The 24,138-nt window shown below is 47.6% G+C and overlaps 1 pseudogene; it reads left to right on the top strand.

Annotated features, from left to right (window-relative positions):
* The first annotated feature begins 12,548 nt into the window (after nucleotides 1-12,548).
* On the top strand, nucleotides 12,549-23,386 carry LOC117087168 (annotated as a pseudogene).
* The last annotated feature ends 752 nt before the right edge of the window (nucleotides 23,387-24,138 follow it).

Below are 24,138 nucleotides of genomic sequence, written 5' to 3' on the forward strand. Positions count from 1 at the left end.
TGCTGGAGTGCAGTTATGTGATCTCAGCTCACTGCAACCTCCGCCTCCCGGGTTCAAGCGATTCTCATGCCTCAGCCTCCCAAGTAGCTGGGATTACAGGTGCCCACCACCACGCCCAGCTAATTTTTGTATTTTTGGTAGAGAAGGGGTTTCGCTATGTTGGCCAGGCTGGTCTCAAACTCCTGACCTCAGGTGATCCACCCTCCTCGGCCTCCCAAAGTGCTGGGACTGCAGGCGTGAGCCACAGCACCCCAGGTAGGTTTTGTGCATTGGCTGAGCGCTCTCAAGGCTCCAGAAACAGGCACAGCACCGGAGCTGGCTGGAATACCTTATTCTTCAACCCCAGTAATTGGTATGGGGTCACCTGGTGACCCAATCAGAGCGAATAAGAGGTGGACTCTCCCACCTCTGTGCCGGTGTTAGAGCCCCTTTGCCTCTTACCACAAAATGGATGATCGCCCACAGAAGGACCGGCTGGGAACTTTATTCCAGAACCTTCCATGGCTACTGTCAAGCAGCTCTTTGTGTTCTGTTTTGCTGGGCACTCAGGGTTCCTCCGTGACCAGGTGTGGGTGGTTCATGTCTGTAATCCAAGCACTTTGGGGGAGGCTGAGACGGGAGGATCACTTGAGACCAAGAGTTCCAGACCAGCCCTGGCAATACAGAGAGACCCCATCTCTACAAAAAATATGGTGGCACACTCCTGTAGTCCCAGTTGCTTGGGAGACTGAGGCAGAAGGATCCCTTGAGCCTAGTAGTTCAAGGCTGCAGTGACCTATAATCAATCACACCACTGTACTCCAGCCTAGGTGACAGAACAGGATGCTGTCTCTAAAAAATAAAAGTCTCCTCACCCAGTCTCTCCCTCTCCCACACTCTCATTTTCAACTTCACTTTCCCCCAATCCAGGTTGTGTGCTTCAGATAGGTGAGAAAAATGCTTTTCCTTCCTCTAGCCATATTTGCCATATTTGTTTCTACCTCCTTGCCTTTAATTTGTCTGTGCTTTCAAGTTGGGATACCCACCACCCCCTCTTGATTTGATAGAATTGGTGGAGCATCTAGTCCAGGCTACATGCTGGAGGATGCAAAGATAAATAATAGACCTCAGTATCTTCAATGTTCTGCCATTTCAGCATGATGTGTTTAGACATGGATTTCTTTAGTGTTTGTTTGTTTGTTTTGAGATGGAGTCTCGCTCTGTCACCCAGGCTAGAGTGCAATGGGTGATCTCAGATCACTGCAACCTCTGCTTCCCGGGTTCAAGCGATTCTTCTGCCTCAGCCTCCCGAGTAGCTAGGATTACAGGCACGTGCCACCACACCTGGTTAATTTTTGTATTTTTAGTAGAGGCAGATTTTCACCATATTGACCAGACTGGTCTCGAACTCCTGACCTCCTGATCTGCCCACCTCGGCTTCCCAAAGTGTTGGGATTACAGATGTGAGCCACCACGCCCGGCCTCTTTTGTTTTATCTAGCTTAGGATATCTTTGCTTCTTCGTGAATTTGTATTTTTCATCAGTTCTGGAAAATTATCAGCCATTATTTTTTCCAAGATTGCCTCTCTTCTATTCTAATTTCTATTTTTTTTTTTTTTTTTTTTGAGAGGGAGTCTCACTCTGTCGCCCAGGCTGGAGTGCAGTGGCACGATCTCTGCTTACTGCAAGCTCCGCCTCCTGGGTTCACGCGATCCTCCTGCCTCAGCCTCCCGAGTAGCTGGGACTACAGGCGCCCGCCACCATGCCCAGCTAATTTTTTGTATTTTTATTAGAGACAGGGTTTCACCGTGTTAGCCAGGATGGTCTCGATCTCCTGATCTCGTGATCCACCCGCCTTGGCCTCCCAAAGTGCTGGGATTACAGGCGTGAGCCACTGTGCCTGGCCAGGGCACATTTCTTTATATGTGCTATATACTTCATTCAGAATTTTACATTACATCTCATAGGTGGCATTGTGGTTGGAATTATGATTTTTCTGATATGATGTACAAACGTTGGTACCATTCTGAACAAAAAAGTACACCCTCTTCACTTTCTTTACATTAGAAGCCAGGTACAGTGGCTCATGCCTGTAATCCCAGGACTTTGGGAGGCCAAGGCGGGAGGATCATTTGAGGTCAGGAATTCGAGACCAGCCTGGCCAACGTGGTGAAACCCCATCTGTGTTAAAAATACAAAAAATTAGCTGGGCGTGGTGACACAAGTGGGAGGCTGAGGCAGGAGAATCACTTGAACCCAGGAGGCAGAGGTTCTAGTGAGTTGAGATGGCACCACTGCACTCCAGCCTGAGCAACACAGCGAGATTCTGTCTCCAAAATAAATAAATAAATAAAAATGAATGTACATCATAGTTTTATTTCAGAAAATGTCAGTATGTTTTAAACCATACCAAAATTTTGTATGTATGTGTAGATATGTTATATTAATTAATGATTTCAGATAACTATAAACATTTTTTACCCACAGAAGTGCCTGTAAAGACATTTACAAATTGTTCTGGACGCAGATTTCAGCGTCCAGCATTCCTGGTCCCTACCTCTAGAAGCCTTTAACGCCCTCCAATCAATGCTGCAGCCAAAAACAATTATGCAAATTTCCCAAGGTCCCACCAGGGTGCGGTAGTGTCCCATTGGAGAGGAACCAATCCATGAGGGGATTCTGAATGAGCCTGTGTGTGTGTGTGTGTGTGTGTGTGTGTGTGTGTGTGTACACTGCGTTCCAGAGCTCAGGGGAGAGGTCTGTGCTGAAGATAAAAACTGGCTGGGGTGTCCTCTGCACCTAAGCTATCACCAAACTTCAGTATTAAGGGATAAGAAGGCGTGCAGGGGGTTGAGGCAAAGAAGACTCCAGGAACACAGTGTGGGAAGGGATTTCCCAAAAATTGTTGCTGGAGAATAACCCCGAAGTCAGGGAGTGGTAGTGGTAGGAATTAAGGCTAGTGGGATGGTCAAAGATAAACCACAAAGGTCATCTTATGGGTTTGTGCTTTATCCTGTGAGTGACAGGAAGCTATTGAATTGCTGCAGCAGCAGTGACAGACGGCATTTATGAGCTGCTCACACATGCCAGACCACATTCTATGTTCTGTGTATGTTTCACCTCCTGGAACCATCAGAGTCACGCATGAGTCCAGTTTTTTGTTTCGTTTTGTTTTTAATTGTTTATTTATTTAGAGACAGAGTGCACCTGTGTTGCTGCTGGAGTGCAGTTATGTGATCTCAGCTCACTGCAACCTCCGCCTCCCGGGTTCAAGCGATTCTCATGCCTCAGCCTCCCAAGTAGCTGGGATTACAGGTGCCCACCACCACGCCCAGCTAATTTTTGTATTTTTGGTAGAGAAGGGGTTTCGCTATGTTGGCCAGGCTGGTCTCAAACTCCTGACCTCAGGTGATCCACCCTCCTCGGCCTCCCAAAGTGCTGGGACTGCAGGCGTGAGCCACAGCACCCCAGGTAGGTTTTGTGCATTGGCTGAGCGCTCTCAAGGCTCCAGAAACAGGCACAGCACCGGAGCTGGCTGGAATACCTTATTCTTCAACCCCAGTAATTGGTATGGGGTCACCTGGTGACCCAATCAGAGCGAATAAGAGGTGGACTCTCCCACCTCTGTGCCGGTGTTAGAGCCCCTTTGCCTCTTACCACAAAATGGATGATCGCCCACAGAAGGACCGGCTGGGAACTTTATTCCAGAACCTTCCATGGCTACTGTCAAGCAGCTCTTTGTGTTCTGTTTTGCTGGGCACTCAGGGTTCCTCCGTGACCAGGTGTGGGTGGTTCATGTCTGTAATCCAAGCACTTTGGGGGAGGCTGAGACGGGAGGATCACTTGAGACCAAGAGTTCCAGACCAGCCCTGGCAATACAGAGAGACCCCATCTCTACAAAAAATATGGTGGCACACTCCTGTAGTCCCAGTTGCTTGGGAGACTGAGGCAGAAGGATCCCTTGAGCCTAGTAGTTCAAGGCTGCAGTGACCTATAATCAATCACACCACTGTACTCCAGCCTAGGTGACAGAACAGGATGCTGTCTCTAAAAAATAAAAGTCTCCTCACCCAGTCTCTCCCTCTCCCACACTCTCATTTTCAACTTCACTTTCCCCCAATCCAGGTTGTGTGCTTCAGATAGGTGAGAAAAATGCTTTTCCTTCCTCTAGCCATATTTGCCATATTTGTTTCTACCTCCTTGCCTTTAATTTGTCTGTGCTTTCAAGTTGGGATACCCACCACCCCCTCTTGATTTGATAGAATTGGTGGAGCATCTAGTCCAGGCTACATGCTGGAGGATGCAAAGATAAATAATAGACCTCAGTATCTTCAATGTTCTGCCATTTCAGCATGATGTGTTTAGACATGGATTTCTTTAGTGTTTGTTTGTTTGTTTTGAGATGGAGTCTCGCTCTGTCACCCAGGCTAGAGTGCAATGGGTGATCTCAGATCACTGCAACCTCTGCTTCCCGGGTTCAAGCGATTCTTCTGCCTCAGCCTCCCGAGTAGCTAGGATTACAGGCACGTGCCACCACACCTGGTTAATTTTTGTATTTTTAGTAGAGGCAGATTTTCACCATATTGACCAGACTGGTCTCGAACTCCTGACCTCCTGATCCGCCCACCTCGGCTTCCCAAAGTGTTGGGATTACAGATGTGAGCCACCACGCCCGGCCTCTTTTGTTTTATCTAGCTTAGGATATCTTTGCTTCTTCGTGAATTTGTATTTTTCATCAGTTCTGGAAAATTATCAGCCATTATTTTTTCCAAGATTGCCTCTCTTCTATTCTAATTTCTATTTTTTTTTTTTTTTTTTGAGACGGAGTCTCACTCTGTCGCCCAGGCTGGAGTGCAGTAGTGCCATCTCGGCTCACTGCAACCTCCACCTCCCAGGATCAAGCGATTCTCCTGCCTCAGCCTCCTGAGTACTTGGGATTACAGGCACGCGCCATCACGCCCAGCTAATTTTTGTATTTTTAGTGGAGATGGGGTTTCACCATGTTGGCCAGGCTGATCTCAAACTGATGACCTCAGGTTATCCACCAGCCTCAGTCTCCCAAAGTGCTAGGATTACATGCGCGAGCCACCATGCCCAGCCTAATTTGTACTTTTGAGACTTTCATAAATATCTGATGTATGCCCCCGTTTCGTATGTCCAACTCTTTGTCTCTCTGTGCTGGATCATTCTGATACAGCTCCGATGAACGGAGGAACACCAGGTTCTTCGTCTGGAGTCCAGTTAGATAAAATGACACAGACACACGTGGGGTGGTTTTAGGGAGTGGAGAGTTTAATAGCCCTGAAGCAAGGGAGAGGGCAGAAGGAAGAAGCTCCCCCATACAGAGACAGAGGGATGAGGGGCTCCAAAGCCCAAAGAGGAGACCGTAAGTGGGGTGGAAACCAGCCAGGTATATATAGAGGTTGGGGGAGGCGGTGTCTGATTTGCATAGGGCTCAGGGGATTGGTTTGACCAGGCATGTTATTAATGTAGCTCGCAAAAAAAGCTGGCCCTCCCACCCTAGTCTTTTAATATGCAAATACAGGGCGCCACCATGTTCTACACACATGGGGATGTGTGGGGGCGGCCATGATGCCGGGAATATGTGGGGCAAGGGCAAGGCGGCCTCGGAATCGCCGTGTTTGGGTGGACCCAGTTTCTAAGGGCCGGCATTTGCATATTAAAGATTGCCGGCCTAGCTCTAAGAGCTGCTTTAAAAACAAAAACCTCCAGGCCGGGCTGGTGGCTCACGGCCTATAATCCCAACACTTTGGACAGCTGAGGCAGGCGGATTGCCTGAGCTCAGGAGTTCGAGACAGCCTGGCCAACATGATGAAACCTCCTCTCTACTAAAAAAATACAAAAACTTAGCTGGGCGTGGTGGCGGGCGCCTGCAGTCCCAGCTACTTGGGAGGCTGAGGCGGAGAATTGCTTGAAACCGGGAGGCGGAGGTTGCAGTGAGCCGAGATCGTGCCGTGCATTCATTCCAGCCTGGTGATGGAGCAAGAGTCTGTCTCAAAAAAAAAAAAAAAAAACCTTCCAGGCCGGGCGCAGTGGCTCACACCTGTAATCCCAGCACTTTGGTTCATCACAAGGTCAGGAGTTTGAGACCAGCCTGGCCAACAATGTGAAACCCCCGTCTCTACTAAAATAAATAATAATATATATCTATTTGTATATATATTTGTGTATATATAAATTAGCTGGGCGTGGTGGCGTGCGCCACCTGCAACCGTAATCACAGCTACTCAGGAGCCTGAGGCAGGAGAATGCTTGAATGTGGGAGGCTGAGGTTGCAGTGAGCCCACATCGTGCACTCCAGCCTGGGCCTGGAGGAAAGAGTGAGACCCTGTCTCAAAAAATAAAAAAAAGGTGGGTCTTAGCCAGCATCTACTTGAATTGATGTGATGCAATCTACAAGTCCCTTGTCCAGCAAATGCCAAAGAAATCCATTAAATTAGTTACCCATTCAACAAAAATAAGTCCTGTGCTAAGCAGTAGGGATAAATTAATGACAAAACCAAATGTGACTCCCCGGACCTCATGATGCTCACAGTCTAGCAGGGGTGTGGGGAGAGAAACTGAGTCTTCACTCACAGATGAATAAATATGACAAGTGCTACAAGGCTGGTGTTAAAATGTGAAAGGGTAAAACTCCCCCTCATCTGGGAGGGGCTGCTCAGGGCAGACCTCCCTGAGGGGGTGTCTTAAACCCTGACACCTGAGGGCAGGTGGGAGTTAATTAGGGAAAGAAGGAAGGGTAGAGTTTTCAGGGAAAAGGAACAGTGGAAATGCAACAGCAGGAATCTGGGTGTGTTCCAGGGACAGTGAAAAGCCAAAGAGGGAGGGTGAACCCCAGTTAGAGAGGCTAAGGTGCCCGATTGTAGGGGCAATGGCTCTTCACCTGGGTGAACATTTGAACCACCAGGGGATCCGCCTGCCTCTGCCTCCCAAAGGGCTGGAATTACAGGCATGAGCCACCACCTTTCTCAATAAACTTTCTTAACAAACTTGCTTTTGCTTTGCACCGTGGACTCGCCCTGAATTCTTTCTTGCAGGAGATCCAAGAACGCTCTCTTATGGTAACAAGATCGGATGGTGGGTCCCTATCGTTACCCCTGAGGCACAGGGCTTGTAGACAAGAGGGAAAGGGCATATCTGCTTCAGAGGGGATGTGGAGGACAATTGAAAAGCAAAATAACATCAAGATTGCTTTGACCTGAGGGCAGGATTCCAGTAAGTACCTGCTTTTACACAGGGGTCAACAGATGAACTGGAAATCTCGGAGGCCATCCCAGAACTGGGGGTAATCAGAAGCCAGTAAGATGGATTAGCATCCAAAATGGGGCTGCTGGTGGGGCATGGTGGCTCACGCCTGTAACCCCAACACTTTGGGAGGCTGAGGCAGGAGGATTGCCTCTTGGGGCCAGGAGTAAAAGACCAGCCTGGGCAACATAGGGAGACCCCGTCTCTACAAAAATTTAAAAACTAGCCAGGCGTGGTGGTGTGTGTCTGTAGTCTCAACTACTCAGGAGGCTGAGGCAGGAGACTCACTCGAGCCCAGGAGGTCAAGGTTACAGTGAGCAAAGATCATGCCACTGCACTCCAGCCTGGGTGACAGAGCAAAACACTGCCTCTTAAAGAAAAAAATTGAGTTGCTTTAGACTCCACACTGTGTGATTCCATATGTTTGACATTCTCAAAAAGACTAAACTATGGCAATGGAAAGAGATAAGTGGTTGTCAGGGGTTAGGGATGGGGTGAGGGTAGGACTGTAAAAAAGTTGTGGGAATGATGGAACTGTTCTTATCCTGATTACAAAGGAGGGCGGTGTTTGAAGGAATCTATACAAGTGCTAAAATTCATTGAACCCTACACCAAAGGGAAAAAATTATTTTTATTGCATGATCATTTAAAAAGTAACAAGAAAGAGGCTCCCCAGGTGATCTCAGTGGGCAGCCCAGGTGAGACACTGATATTGGGGGTGGCAGAGCATATAAGGAGTTTTTTTCTTTATTCTTGAGCACTGGAGAGTGCCGCTGGGATAGGAGCCTTCCTGGGAACCAGGCGTGAGGCACCAGGCCGGGCCAACAGCAGCCTTTCCTAAAGAATAATCAAGGTCCCTCACAAGCTAATCCCAAAAAGACTGTTTTGCCTCAGGCCTCTCTCCTCTCCCAATACATATCTCCCTCAACTCTAGCTGCTTGTGGTCTCCCAATGGTGAGTGTGTGGCGGCTTAGAACTCAGCTTCTCACCCTGTCTGCTGCTATCCTGTCGAAGCCATTCATGAGCCTGGCAGGCCTAGTACCATGGTGGTTAGGGACTGGGCACTCTGGAGACAACACAGTGGTCACCAGTAGGTAGTCTAATACATTGTGCTCTAGATCAAAACTCTGGTTTACAGGAAATACAAGATAAAGGAATACATTAAATAACATCATAAGTATATAATCAGACAAATCTAATATAGGAGGCATTCTACAAGACAACTGGCCTGGGCTCTTTAAAGAAACCAGTATTGAGGAAGGGGCTATGGCTCACACCTGTAATCCCAGCACTTTGGGAGGCCGAGGCAGGCGGATCACCTGAGGTCAGGAGTTCGAGATCAGCCTGGCCAAGATGGTGAAACCCCACCTCTACTAAAAATACAAAAATTAGCTGGACGTGGTGGCGGGCGCCTATAATCCTAGCTACTCAGGAAGCTGAAGCAGGAGAAACGCTTGAACTTGGGAGGCAGAAGTTGCAGTGAGCAGACATCACGCCATTGCACTCCAGCCTGGGTGACAGAGGAAGACTCTGTCTCAAAAAAAGAAAAACGAAACAAAAACCAAACGAGCAATATTGGTTTTTTTAAAAGATCAACAAGAGTGATAAAATTCCCTGTTAGATTAAAAAAGAGAGAGAGCAGGGATTACCAGTATTAAGAATGAGAGGTTATCACTACAAATTCTGGAATCATTAAAAGAATATAGAGGATATTATGAACAACTTAACATGAACAGATTTGACAAATGACATTTCCTTGAAAAACACAACATATGAATGTTAACACGGATGAAACAAAAAATTCAAAGAGCTCTATATTTATTAAAGAAATCAAACTCATTATTTAAAAACCTTCCCACAAAGAAAATTCCAGGTCCAGATGGCTTCACTGGTAACTTATCAAAGACAAAAGGAAGAAATGACATAAAACCTTTCAAATTTACATCAGAGCTATATGTGCTGAGATGTCAATGATCCTTCAAAATAATTGTTAAAAAAAAAAAAAAAAGGCCGGGCGCAGTGGCTAATGCCTGTAATCCCAGCACGTTGGGAGGCCTTGGTGAGCAGATCACCTGAGGTCAGGAATTCAAGACCAGCCTGGTTAATATGGTGACACCCCGCCTCTACTAAAAATATAAAAATTAGCCGGGCTTTGTGGCACGTGCCTGTAATCCCAGCTACTTGGGAGGCTGAGGCAGGAGACTCTCTTGAACCTGGAAGGTGGAGGATGCAGTGAGCCGAGATCTGCAGCCTGGGCAACAGAACAAGACGGAACAAAAAAAAAAACCAAAAAGGCAGACTGAGTACAGAGGCTTATGCCTATAAGCTCAGTGTTTGGGAGGTCAAGGTAGGAGGATTGTTTGAGCCTAGGAGTTTGAGGCTGTAGTGAGCCATGATCATGCTGGAGCACTCCAGCCTGGGTGACAGAGGGAGACCTCCCATCTCAAAAAAAAGGAAAAGAAAAAACTTTTTTTTTTTTTAAATTTAGCTGGGCATAGTGGCATGTGCCTATAGTCCCAGCTACTCAGGAGGCAGAGGTGGGAGGATCACCTGAGCCTGGGAGGTTGAGGCTGCAGTGAGCCGAAACTGTGCCACTGCACTCCAGCCTGGGCAACAGAATGAGACCCTATCTCAAAAATGAATACATAAAAAATAAAATAAAAATTTCAAAAGCAGTGTGCAAAAACACAAGTAGTATTTTTTCATGTGTGTAATGAATAAAGATGATATATAGGTGCTGGAGATATACAGGTGCTATAGAAACTTTAGAAAGTTCATGCAACTTTCTATGCGTGAACAATCTCTGCAAGAATACACTGTCGCCTTAGAGTGAAGAAACTGCTGCACAGAAATTCAGGAGTGAGAGGAAGACTAACTTTTCACTCTGTTTCCTTTTGTATTGTTTTAGTTTTTAAAAATATGAACAATGCATGTGATTTTTTTTAAAAAAAAGCCCAAAGGGCTGGTGTGGTGGCTCACATCTGTAATCCCAGCACTTGGGAGGCAAAAATGAGAGGATTCCTTGAAGCCAGGAGTTTGAGACTAGCCTGGGCAATACAGCAAGTCCTTGTCTCTACAGAAAAAAAAAAAAAAGTTGAAAAGACTTTTTAAGCTCAGGCTTTGCTGGATTCTAACCTGGCTGTTGTCACTCGGCTCTGTGGATCATGTACTAAAGAAAAGATAGCAGGAAAAGATAGTAAAAATCTTACAGGCAGCATGGTGGCTCACGCCTGTAATCCCAGCGCTTTGGGAGGCCGAGGCAGGTGGATCACTTGAGGTCAGGAGTTCGAGACTGGCCTGGCCAACATGGTGAAACCCTGTCTCTACTAAAAATACAAAAATTAGCTGGGCGTAGTGGTGTGCGCCTGTAATCCCAGGCACTCAAGAGGTTGAGGCAGGAGAATCACTTGAATCCAGGAGGTGGAAGTTGCAGTGAGCCTAGATCGTGCCATTGTACTCCAGCCTGGACAACAGAGCAAGACTCCGTCTCAAAAAAAAAAAAAGAAAAAGAAAAAGGAAAAAAAAAAAATTTACAGTCTGGCATCTCAGGGAAAGAGGTCTTAAATCTGCACTTGGCCACCAACTGGCTGTGTGACTTTAGGCAGGTGTCTCCATCTCTCTGAGCCTCCACTTTCTGTTGTTGTTGTTGTTTGTTTGAGACAGAGTTTTGCTTTTGTTGCCCAGGCTGGAGTACAGTGGCGTGATCTCGGCTAACTGCAATCTCCACCTCCCGGGTTCAAGTGATTCTCCTGCCTCAGTCTCCTGAGTAGCTGGGATTATAGGCGCATGCCACCACACCCAGCTAAGTTTTGTATTTTTAGTAGAGACGTGGTTTCAGCAGGTTGGCTGGGCTGGTCTTGAACTCCTGACCTTAGGTGATCCACATGCCTCAGCCTCCCAAGGTGCTGGGATTACAGGTGTGAGCCACCTTGCCCGGCTGAGCCTCCACTTTTAACATCTGTGAATTGAGCGAGGATTAACCTCGCTCAGCTCCTGGGAGGTAACCTCTAAGCCTTTGTACTATCCTGCTTGATAAAAGTATTTTTGTTTGGGAGGTTGAGGTAGGAGAATTGCTGGAACCTGGGAGGCGGAGGTTGCAGTGAGCCAAAAATCGTGCTACTGCACTCCAGCCTGGGTTACAGAGTGAGACTCTGTCTCAAAAAAGTTTTTAAAAGAGCATCTCTGTTTATCTGGGGACCTTGGGCCATGCAGTATCAGCTTGACCTCTGGAGGAGCTAGAGACAAGGTCGGTCATGCAGGCAGTCAGCCATGCCCATGTGACCCCAATAAAAACCCTGGTCATCAAGGCTCTGGTCAGCTTCCCTGACTGCAATTCTCAATGCATGCTGGGAAAATTGAGCACTGATCTCTTGACTCCACTGGGAGAGCATGACTAGAAGCTTGCTCCTGGTGTCTCCTTGCGCCTCTTCCCTTTGCTAAGTTTAATCTGTATCCTTTCACTGTAACAAACCATAACGGTGAGTCTCATGGCTTTTCTGAGTTTTGTGAGTCTTTCTAGAGAATGATTGAACCTGATGTGGCCTTGGGGATCCCCAAACCAGGGGATCCCCAAACCATGGTACATGCTTCATCATGAAGACAAGCATCAGTGAGATTGTATACACACAGCACTTAATGACCATAGCCAGTGCTTACTGAACACAGATTGTGTACCAGGTTGTATGTGTCCATTAATTGGATCCACACAACAGCTCTGGGAAACTGATATTATGATTAATTTTTTTTAACTTTTTTGGTGAAATGTACATTCAGGAATGTATAAACATAGGTTATAGCTTTTAAAAAAAGACTTACAATGTGAGAACCAGGTGCTGTGGCTCATGCCTGAAATCCCAGTACTTTGGGAGGCCGAGGTGGGAGGACTACTTGAGTCCAGGGGTTCAAGACCAGCCTGGGTAACACAGTGAGACTCTGTCTCTACCAAAAAAACAATTAAAAATTACCCTCAGTGTGATCACACGCACCTGTAATCCCACTACTTGGGAGGTGGAGGAAGCAATTGCCACAAAAGCGGTTAAGTAGCTCGTCCTGGATCACAAAGCCCAATGTCCTGAACCCAGGGATCCTTGCCCCGGAGCCCCTGTTTTCCCCAGCACGTGGTGATTACCTAGTAAGTGCAGGCTGTTGTGCTGAGGATTGTTGGGGGCTGTTATTGGGGGTTCACCTCCCGTTACCGTTACTCTGAACTCTGTCCCCATTTGTTAATAATTAATTGCCCTCAAGGAGCCTGTGATCCTGAGGCTTTGCCCAGTTAATCAGTCACTGCCCCCAGTCTGAGCAAGGGGCAGTTGGTGAACCTGTGGCCTCCAGGGCACCTTCTCTGGTGTGGAGGCAGCCAGGGACCCAGGATGCTCCGGACCTGTTACCTGCTCTGTTCCCAAGCAGGTCCCCTGGCGAGGGGCTGGCAGCCCCTGAGCTTTGATGGTGGTGCCTTCCAACTCAAGGGCACAGGAGAGCTGACACGGGCCTTGCTGGTTCTCCGGCTGTGTGCCTGGCCCCCACTGGTCACTCACGGGCTGATGGTGAACAATGATCCCGAGGACCAGCCTGGAGGCTCCCCATAGCCTGGCGCTGAGCCCTCACTCTCTGTCACCCAGCTCCAGGCCTGGTCTCAGGGACTCCTCCTGGGCTCCCGGCTCTCAGGCGCGTTTCTCCGAGCATCCGTTTATGGGCAGTTTGTGGCTGGTGAGACGGCCACTGCTGGCAGTGCCCACTGAGGAGGACCCGGACTGTGCTGCCAAGAACAGGTGAGTAGGGAGCCAGGGCCCAGGGAGGCTGGGAGGATGCAGGAAGGGGCTCCGCAGGTCAGGACCTGACGCCTGCTGGCTGGGCAGTGAGGTCTGGTATGAGGGGAACCTCGGCACTATGCTGTGGTGTGTGGACCTGTCGCGGGACCTCCTGGAGCCCCCCAGCCTGGCTGAGGCCAGCCTCATGCAGCTGAAGGTGACGGCGCTGACCAGCGCTCGGCTCTGTGTAAGGAGTGCAAAGATGGGGGTGCCAGGAGGGCACGGCTGCCCACCGGGCTCCGCAAACCACCCCACCTACCACCCCATTTCAGAAGGAGCTAGCCTCATGGGTCAGAAGGCCAGGAGCCTCTTTGGAGCTGAGCCCCGAGAGGCTGGCTGAAGCCATGGACTCTGGGCAGGTAAGGATCTCAAGCAGGACTGTCGGGGACAGAGTGCCTTGGACTCAGATGCGGCCACATGGCGCGCCAGATGTTCAAAATGCTCACGGCCACCTCCAGCCTTGGAGCAGCCAGCAGAAATGCAGCTGTAGCTCCCAGGCATGGTAGAAATGGATGGAATCAGGGTCATCTGGGTTCTCAGGGAGGAGCCTGGAGGCTGGAGGCTCTCAGAGAAGGGACTGGGATAGAAGCTGTTTATCAGCTAGAAAGAGGTACTTCAATGTGTCCTCAGTCAACACAGCCACACGGGTGTGAGCTGGCTGGGTGTAAGTTCTGATTAGGCCAATGGGATCTTAGTTTGTTCATTCAATCATTATTTCCTTTTTATCTCTATATTCTATTTCAACCTTACTCCATCTTTTTTTCTTTCTTTCTCTCTCACTCCTTCCTTTTTCTTTCTCTCTCTCTCCTTCCTTCCTTCCTTTCTCTCTCTCTCTTTCTTTCCTTCCTTCTTTTCTTTTTCCTTCTCTCTCCCCTCCCTCCCTCCCTCCCTCCTTCCTTCCTTCCTTCCCTCCCTCCTTCCTTCTCTCTCTCCTCCCTCCTCTCTCTCTCTCTCTCTCTCTCTGTCTTACTGTGTTGCACAGGCTGGTCTCTAACTCATAGCCTCAAGCAGTCCCCCAGCCTCAGCCTCCTGAAGTTCTGGGATTATAGGTGTGAACCATCACACCCAGCCTCCTGTCTTGTATAATGCATATCTTTTTGTTTCTATGATTTTGTTTTGCCAGGTGTGTACCATTCGTGGGGTCATATTTTCCCCAATATTCTATTATAAAAATTTTCAAATATACAGAAAAGTAAAAAGAATTGTACATGAACATCCATGTACCTGCCACCTTTAACTATACTCGCTTTAAATCATATCTATTCCTCTATTCCTCTATCCATCCATCAATCCATCTTATTTTTTGGTGCATTTCAAAGTGAATTGCAGACTTCAGTATGTTTTCCCCCTGAATGCTTCAGGATGTGAATAATGGGCTCATTATAGAGCCCAATAATTATTCCCAGTACTTTTTTCTTTCAAGGTAAAACAATGAACTACACACATGTAAATGTGCCCCTTGATGAACCTTGACCAAAACACACACTTGAGCAATCCAAATCCCTATCAAGATTTAGAACATGGCCGGGAGCGGTGTCTCATGCCTGTACTCTCAATACTTTGGGAGGCTGAGGCAGATGGATTACTGGAGGTCAGGAGTTCAAGAACAGCCTGGCCAACATCGTGAAACCCTGTCTCTACTCGACATACAAAATTAGCTGGGCGTGGTGTCGTGCGCCTGTAATCCCAGCTCCTGGGGAGACTGAGGCAAAAGAATCACTTGAACCCAGGAGGCGGAGGTTGCAATGAGCCAAGATCATGCCATTGCACTCTAGCCTGGGCAAAAAGAGCAAAATTCTGTCTCAAAAAAAAAGAAAAAAAAAGAAAAAGAAAAAGATTTAGAACATTTCCATCACTGTGAAGTTCCCTCCTGCCCATCTCCATCAATCGAGAGAATGTTTTAAATTTACACAAAAGCATTGTATCAGCTATCTCACTCTACTTCTTATTTTTTCCACTGATATTAAGATCCACACAAAGTTTTGTTTTGGTTTTGTTTTTGTTTTTATACAGGGTCTGTCTCTGTCATCCGGGCTGGAGTGCAGTGGCATGATCACAGCGCACTGTAGCCTCGAACTCCTGAGCTCTAGCAATCCTCCCACCTAAGCCTCCCAAGTAGTTGGGATTATAGGAATGAGCCACCACGTCCAGCTAATTTTTAAAATTTTTTGTAGATAAAGGGTCACACTGTATTGCACAGGCTGATGCCTGAAGAATCCTTGTGCCACTGGCTGCTGCACGGTTTACCTCTCCTGGGGTGAACCCCTGGGTGGCCTCTGTGTCTCCACCCTCCCAAACAATGCTACAGTGCACATGCTGATGTTTCTTTTTCTAATTTTTTTATTTGTAATTTTTACTTATCTATTTATTATTATTATTTTAAGACAGAGTCTTGCTCTGTCGCCCAGGCTGGAGTGCAGTGGTGTGATCTTGGTTCACTGCGACTTCCGTCTCCCAGGTTCTCCTGCTTCAGCCTCCTGAGTAGCTGGGATTACAAGAGCGCCCACCATCACGCCCAGCTAATTTTTGTATTTTTAGTAGAGATGAGACTTCACCATGTTGGCCAGGCTGCTCTCAAACTCCTGGCCTCAGGTGAAATGCCCGCCTCAGCCTCCCAAAGTGCTGGGATTATAGACGTGAGCCACTGCGCTCAGCTCTTTTTTTTTTTTTTCAGATGGAGTCTCCCTCTGTCGCCCAGGCTGGAGTGCAGTGGCCGGATCTCAGCTCACTGCAAGCTCCGCCTCCCGGATTCACGCTATTCTCCTGCCTCAGCCTCCCGAGTAGCTGGGACTACAGGCGCCCACCACCTCACCCGGCTATTTTTTTGTATTTTTTAGTAGAGAGGGGATTTCACCTGGTTAGCCAGGATGGTCTGGATCTCCTGATCTCGTGATCCGCCCGTCTCGGCCTCCCAAAGTGCTGGGATTACAGGCTTGAGCCACCGCACTCGGCCTTTTTTTTTTTTTTTGTCAGGGGCGGGGGATGGCCTCTGGCTCTGTTGCCCAGGCTGGAGTGCAGTGTTGCGATCTCGGTTCACTGCAACCTCTGCCTCCCAGGTTCACCCGATTCTCCTGCTCCAGCGTCCCGAGTAGCTGGAACTATAGGTGTGTGCCACCATGCCCAGCTAAGTTTTGTATTTTTAGTAGAAATGGGGTTTCACTATATTGGCCAGGCTGGTCTTGAACTCCTGACCTCGTGATCCGCCTGCCTTGACCTCCAAAAGTGTTGGGATTACAGGCGTAAGCCACTGTACCTGGCCTTATTTGTAATTTATAAAGTGTATCAGAGAACACATAGAAAAAAGATTTCATGGTTCAGAAACTCAGCTTGGGAAAGTAAGGAGTTCATCTCTTCATGAGCTTTAGTTTATTCCTGTGGGGAGAGTGACAGTAACTTCTTGGTTTTAAGCAGGCTGGATGCGGTGCCTCATGCATGTAATCTGCATTTTGGGAGGCTGAAATTGGAGGCTTACTTGAGCCCAGGAGTTCAAGACCTGCCCGGGCAACATAGTGAGACCCTATTTCTACAAAAAAGTAAAAACTTAGCCTGTGTGCTGGTGCACACCTGGTGTGGAGGCTAAGGCAGGAGGATCACTTGAGCTGAGGAGGCCAATACCAGCCTGAGTAATACCGTAAGCCCTCGTCTTCACAAAAACATCCTTAAAATTAGCTGGATGTGGTGGCAGGCACCTGTAATCCTTGCTACTCGGCAGGTTAAGGTGGGAGGATTGCTTGAGCTGGCAAGTTTGAGGCTGCAGTGAGCTAAAAATTAAGCTAAAAATTCACTCCAGCCTGGGCGACAGAATGAGAGACCCTGTCTCTAAAAAAAAGAAAAAAGAAAAAGAAAGAGGGCCAGGTGCCGTAGCTCGTGCCTGTAATCCCAGCACTTTGAGAGGCTAAGTGGGGGTGGATCACTTGAGGTCAGGAGTTTGAGACCAGCCTGAACAACATGGTAAAACCCCATCTCTACTAAAAATACAAAAGTTATCCAGAAATGGTGGCACTTGCCTGTAGTCCCAGTTACTCAGGAGACTGAGGCAGGAGAATCACTTGAACTCACACTACTGCACTCTTGCCTGGGAGACAGAGTGAGACCCTGTCTCAAAAAAAAAAAAGAAAAGAAAAGAAAAAAAAGAAGGAAAGGAAGGAAGGGAGAGAGGAAGGAAAAGAGAGAAAGACCCAGGCTCTGGAAAGGCTGAGGTTCAAACCTCAGGTCTGCCCTGAGTTAGCTGTGTGACTTTTGACAAGTGACTTCCCTGCTCTGCGCCTCAGTTTCCCCATCTAGAAAAAGGGGGACAATAACAGTTGCTACATCAGAGGGTGGTAAAGATTAAATGAGTTGGCCGGGCACGGGGGCTCAAGCCTGTAATCCCGGCACTTTGGGAAGTCGAGATGGGCGGATCACGAGGTCAGGAGATCGAGACCATCCTGGCTAACATGGTGAAACCCCGTCTCCACTAAAAAATACAAAAAACTAGCCGGGCGCCATGGCAGGCACCTATAGTCCCAACTACTCGAGAGGCTGAGGCAGGAGAATGGCATAAACCCGGGAGGCAGAGCTTGCCATGAGCTGAGATCCGGCCACTGCACTCTAGCCTGGGCGACAGAGCGAGACTCCATCTCAAAAAAAAAAAAAAAAAAGATTAAATGAGTTAAATGTTTGGTGGGTGTCTGAAATAGCTCCCTGAGGGCCTGAGACTATGCCCCAAGTCAAGGGGGAGACAATCCTCTGTTGGGGGAAGAGGAAACCAGGCTGCTGCCCCCAGCTTTTCCCTCCTCCAGGAGGCAGCATTCTCCCCACCATGGGAGGGTTGCAGCTTCCAGCCCAACCTGCCTCCAGATTCCATGAGCAAGCCTAGGCCTGTCATCCATATCGACCTTATTGGATATAATAAAGCTTTCAGCCCCACCTATTCCTCTTTCTTCCATTTCCCAACTTCTTTGAACCCAGCCAGACTCCCTGGAGTCACCAGCAGCTCACATTCAGCCAGATGAATCTGCATAAGACTGTGAGTTAGAATAATTGTTACTTCCATGTTACAAGCGTATCCACTCCCGAAGTGTTTGCTGAACATCTATCTTGTTCCAGACACGGTGCTAGGGGCTGAGGGGGCATGAAGGTGTAATCTCTGACCTCGAGGCACTTCCTTGCAAGTCAGGGGCAAGAGACAATAATTAAAACCAAAGTCAGAATCCCAGCACTTTGGGAAGCTGAAGTGGGAGGATCACTTGAGCCCAGGAGTCTGAGACCAGCCTGGGCAACATAGGAAGACCTTGACTCTACAAATAGTAAAAAGTTAGCCAGGCGTGGTGGTGGGTGCCTGAGGTCCTAGGTACTTGGGAGGCTGAAGTAGGAGGATTGCTTGAGCTGGGGAGGTAGAGGCTGCAGTGAGCCATGATCGCACCACTGCATTCCAGCCTGGGAAACGCAGCAAGACTCTGTCTCAACAAAACAAAACAAAAATCAGCACATAACAAGTAGGGGAAAACTAAGGCTGAGGAACAGGAAGAGAAGTTGCCAATGTATAGCTGGGAAACCATGTTGAGAAAGTGACCTTAGAGCAAATACTTGAAGGAAACATAGCAGCAGGTAAAGGCCTGGAGGTGGGAAGTTGCCCGTCGTGTTCAAAGAGTGGCAGGGAGAGCTGAGCACGGCGGCTCACGCCTGTAATCCCAGCACTTTGGGAGGTCAAGGTGGGTGGATCCCTTGAGGTCAGGAGTTCGAGACCAGCCTGGGCAACATGGTGAAAACCCGTCTCTACTAAAAGTACAAATATTAGGCGGGCATGGTGGCGAGCACCTGTAATCCCAGCTACTTGGGAGGCTGAAGCAGGAGAATCACTTGAATCCAGGAGGCAGAGGTTGCAGTGAGCTGAGACCGTGCTGCTGCACTCCAACCTGAGCAGCAGAGCAATACTCCATCTCAAAAAACAAACAAACAAACAAACAAAAACTGAGGCCCAGAAAGGTTATATAACTTACCCAAGTCACACAATAGGTGGTGGAGTCTGGATTCAAACCCTGATTCTAGGCTCATAACTCCCTCAATAAAAAGTACCTAACTGATATTGCTCATTTTTAGATTTCTAGCAACTTCTAAGCTTTTTCCCATTTCCCCTGCTGCCCCCTAGAACCTCCAGGTCTCCTGCCTCAACGACGAGCAGAACCAGTACCTCCAGGCCTCCCTCAGCCGCTTGCATCGGGAGGCCCAGGTAACCCCTCCTGCTGGGGTCTGGCTCCACTGCCCCTGCTGGACACCCAGGACCCTGACCGCCGTCTCTGTCACCCTCAGTATGCCCGGGCCAAGCATGTGCGGCTCCTGGTGGATGCGGAGTACACCTCACTGAACCCTGCGCTCTCCTGCTGGTGGCTGCCCTGGCCGTGCGCTGGAACAGCCCGGGACGTGCAGGCTGGGGTCTGCACACCCTGACCTACCAGAACCTGCCCGCGTGCCCTACAGGACACATTGGAGCGGCTGGGGAGGGACGCAGAGGCCGCACACAGGGCCGGCCTGGCCTTCAGAGTGAAGCTGGTACGAGGTGTCTATCTGGACAAGGAGAGAGCAGTGGGCCAGCTTCATGGGATGAAGGACCCCACTCAGCCTGACTATGAGGCCACCAGTCAGAGGTAGGCCTGCGCCAGCTGGCCTCTGCAGGAAATAACACCTAATGGTCAGGTGCAGTGGCTCATACCTGTAATCCCAGTGCTTTGGGAGGCTGAAGCTAGAGATTCACTTGAGAACAGGAGTTGGAGACCAGCCAGGGCAACATAGGGAGACCTCATCTCTAAAAGGTTTTAACAATAGCTGGGTGTGGTAGCACGTGCCTGTAGTTCAGCTACTTAGGAGGCTGAGGTGGGAGGATCACTTGAGGCCAGGAGTTCAAGGCTGCAGCGAGCCATGACTGCACCACCGCACTTCAGCCTGGGCAACAGAGTGAGACTCTGTCTCAAAACACACACACACACAAACAAAAAAACAAAAAGAAATGCCTACAGTGGCCTCTAAGCCCCACATGCTCTGGTCCCTGTCACTTCCCTAACTTTCTCTTCCTCTCCCTCCACTGCAGCCACACTGGCTTCCTCCATGATACCCAGGGGCTTGGCCCTTCCTGTTCCCACTACCTGGGACACTCCCACTGCAGACAGCAGCATGGCCTCATCCCTCACCTCCTTATATCTTTACTTCTTGGTACCTTCTCTCGGGGCCACAGGGACTCACCCAGGTTACAGAGCAGGTGGCCTAGCCATGCTTGGAATCTAGGCTCATGTCCGAGATCTGCAGGGGCTCCAGGGCACGTTTGTGTACCATCAGCTTAACTGGCACCAAGCCAGGCACAGTGGTGTGTGCCTGTCATCCCAACTACTTGGGAGGCTAAGGTAGGAAGATTGCTTGAGCCCAATATGAGCGACATAGCAAGATTCCATCTGTAAAAACATTAAAAATAAAACATTATGGCCAGGCATGGTGGCTCATGCTTGTAATCCCGGCATTTTGGGAGGCTGAGGCAGGCAGATCACTTGAGGTCAGGAGTTTTGAGGCCAGCCTGGCCAACATGGTGAAACCCTGTCTCTACTAAAAATACAAAAATTAGCCAGGTGTGGTGGCTTGCACTGGTAATCCCAGCTACTTGGGAGGCTGAGGCAGGAGAACCGCTTGAACCCAGGGGGCAAAGGTTGCAGTGAGCCAAGATTGCGCCACTGAACTCCAGCCTGGGTGACAGAATGAGACTCTGTCTCAAAATAATAATAATAATAATAATAATAATTTGCACTATTATTTTAAAAATTGAAATCTAATTCACATATCATAGAATTCACAATTTTAACATGTACAATTCAGCGGAGTTTAGTATATTCCCAAAATTGTGCAACCGTGACCACTCTTTGATTCCAGAATATTTTCATCACCCCAAAAAGTAACCTCATACCAGTGAGAAGTCAGTCGCCTTCTGTTCCCTCCTCCCCTCAGCCCCTGGAAACCACTAACCTACTTTTTGTCTCTGTGGATTTGCCTATTCTAGACATTTCATATAAATGGAGTCACACAATATGTGACCTTGTATATTTGGCTTTTTTCATTTGTTTGTTTAACTTAATTTTGAGACAGGGTCTCACTCTGTCGCCCAGACTGGAGTGCAGTGGTGCGATCTTGGCTCACTACAGCCTTGACTCCTCAGGCCCAAGCCATCCGCCCACCTCAGTCTCCCAAGTAGCTAAGACAACCAGCGCACACCACCATGTCCAACAATTTTTTTTTGTTGTTTTGGAGACACGGGTTCTCCCTATGTTGCCGAGGCTAGTCTTGAACTCCTAGGTTCAAGCAGCCCTCCTGCTTTGGCCTCCCCAAGTGCTGGGATTATAGGCATGAGCCAGCATGTGCAGCCTCGACTGTGCATTTTAAAGGCAGAATAGCCTACTGATAAGGAGCCTGGGCTCTGGAGCATCAGACAGCCTGAGTTCAAATCCCAGCCTGGTCACCTATAGCTGTGTGACCTGGGGACGAGAGATGGAACCCTTCTCAGTCTCAGTCTCCCCACTCTGTAAAAAGGGAATAGGAACATCTGCCTCCCGGAGCTGATTTGAGAATTAGATGTCCCAGGAAGGTTTCAAATCTCCGTTGGCCAGAGAACACTGGTGGGGGTAACTGGAGGCCTTAGGTGGGAGGTCCTGTCCAGTGATGGGGAACAGGATCAGGGCCTGCTTACAGAAGCAGTCTGGCCATGATTTGGTAAAGCAGCTGTGCCGTGCCGCAGGATCTCTTCTGCCCCTGGTGGGTTTGTAGTCTCCAAAGCCCACACACTAGAATGACTAAGTTGTCTGAACAGGAAAGATGGGGACCTGCCCCATCTTGTCTCTCAGAATTTATCCTCTGTGATGCAGCTTAATGTTTAGGCTATTAATTTTACTGTCAGCATTACAGTTGTTCAGAAAAAATCTCACTGTTATCTCTCAGGTTAGATATATGAGAATTCTGTTGTTAGTAGCAAAACTTATTTTTGATATTGGAAAGATCATCAATTCTTAGGAAAAATATGAAATGCTTCTCCTTTGGATTGAGGCCATTGTGAAGATAACTACTTGACTGTTGCAGTCAGATGCAGTTGAATTAAGAACATGGTTTTATCCTGTATGTGTGTGTGTGTGTATATATATATATATATATGATAAAGGATATTTGGAGTGTGTGTGTATATGTATACACACATATGTGTGTATATATATGTTTTAAAAATCCTTTATCCTTTCCAAAATACATAAAGTTGTTTTTAAAATAAATACACATATCAAGACATTTGAAAATGACTAAAGAAAATACCTCAGAATTCATTTTCTTTTCAGCCACTTCCATCTGCTCTTGTTTGTTAGTCAGAATCTCTTCTCGTGACATTCCAGCGATCTGTTCTTCCGAAACTTGCTTCTGGGTATCATTTTGTTCATCACTAGAAGAAATTTTGATTTTCATGAAATACTGGAGGTGTCCCCAAAATGATCTACGGGGCAAGATGGTGCCATCAGATGTCATTCACACAATGTATATCTGCACATTAATCCAAGACAAGGCAAAAGGATCTCACATCCGTTAACCCAGCGCTCCCCAACCATGTTGGCACCAGGGACTGGTTTTGTGGAAGGTAATTTTTCTGTGGACCTGAGTTGGGGGATGGTTGCAGGATGATTCAAGCACATAACATTCATTGTGCACATTATTTCTATTATTACTTATATACAGTGAAATAATTCTATAACTCACCATAACGTAGAATCACTGGGAACCTAAGCTTGTTTTCCTGCAACTAGATGGTCCCATCTGGGGGTGACAAGAGATGGTGACAGATCATAAAGGATTAGATTCTCATAAGGAGTGAACAACCTAGATCCCCTGTGTAAGCAGCTTACAAGAGGGTTTGAGTCACACTCCTATGACAATCTAATGTCACCACCGATCTGACAGGGAGAGGAGCTCAGGCAGTAATGTGAGGGACAGAGAGTGGCTCTAAACAGATGAAGCTTTGCTTGCTCACCTGCCACTAGCCTCCTGCTGTGTGGCCCAGGTCCTAACAGTCCAGGGACTGGTACTGGTCCATGGCCTGGAGATTGGGAAGCCCTGTGTTAACCTATACTTTTTTTCTTTATTTTTTGAAAACACTTTCCACTTATATTCTTGATTCCTCTGTATTTTATAGACAACTTAGAAATTCCTTTTGGAACAAGACAGGGTCTAATATTGTGTTTTTAACATACAACTTTGAATTAATTTTATCTGTGTATGCGACAGAGATGTGAAATAAACTAATCATTAATCACTTTCAATTTTACTTTTATTTCATGCATATTAAGAATAAAACTGGGAAGTCCTAGGCAGAGCAACTGGGCAAGAGAAATAAAGGACATCCAAATTGGAAAAAAGAAAGTCAAACTATCTCTTCACCAATGATATGATCTTATCCCTAGAAAACCCTAAAGACTCCTACAAAACACTCCTAGACTTGATAAATGAATTCAGTAAAGTCTCAGAGGCTATAAAATGTACAAATACCAATGAGTAGTACCACTATACACCACCTACAGCCAAGCTGTGCGTCACAACACGAACCCAGTCCCTTTGACAATGGCTGCAAAAGAGTAAAATACCTAGGAAAATACTTAACGAAGCAGGTGAGTCAGCTATAAAACGGTAACTGGAAAACACCACTGAAGAAAATCAGAGATGACACAAATAAATGAACATACATCCTATATTCCTGGACTGAAAGCACTGATATTGCGAAAATGACCTTAGTGCCCAAAGCAGTCTACAGATCCAATACAGTTTCTATCCAAGCACCAATGTCATTCTTCACAGAGTTATTTTTAAAAGCTGCCATTCCTGTAGAATCACAAAAGAGCCTGAATAGCAACACACACACCGAACAAAAAGGAACAAACATGTTGGCATCGCATGACCTGAAAACTAATTATTTTTAATGAGGTAAAAATGTATAAGAATATCACTGTTATTGTACAGAGAAGACAGTGACAAGAAAAGAAAAGGAATTTAAAAAGAGAATATCACTACCATATACATATATTAACTGACAAAGAGACTA

This window comes from Trachypithecus francoisi, unplaced genomic scaffold, assembly GCF_009764315.1.
Source record: "Trachypithecus francoisi isolate TF-2019V2 unplaced genomic scaffold, Tfra_2.0 Contig00621, whole genome shotgun sequence".
NCBI classification, from domain to species: domain Eukaryota; kingdom Metazoa; phylum Chordata; class Mammalia; order Primates; family Cercopithecidae; genus Trachypithecus; species Trachypithecus francoisi.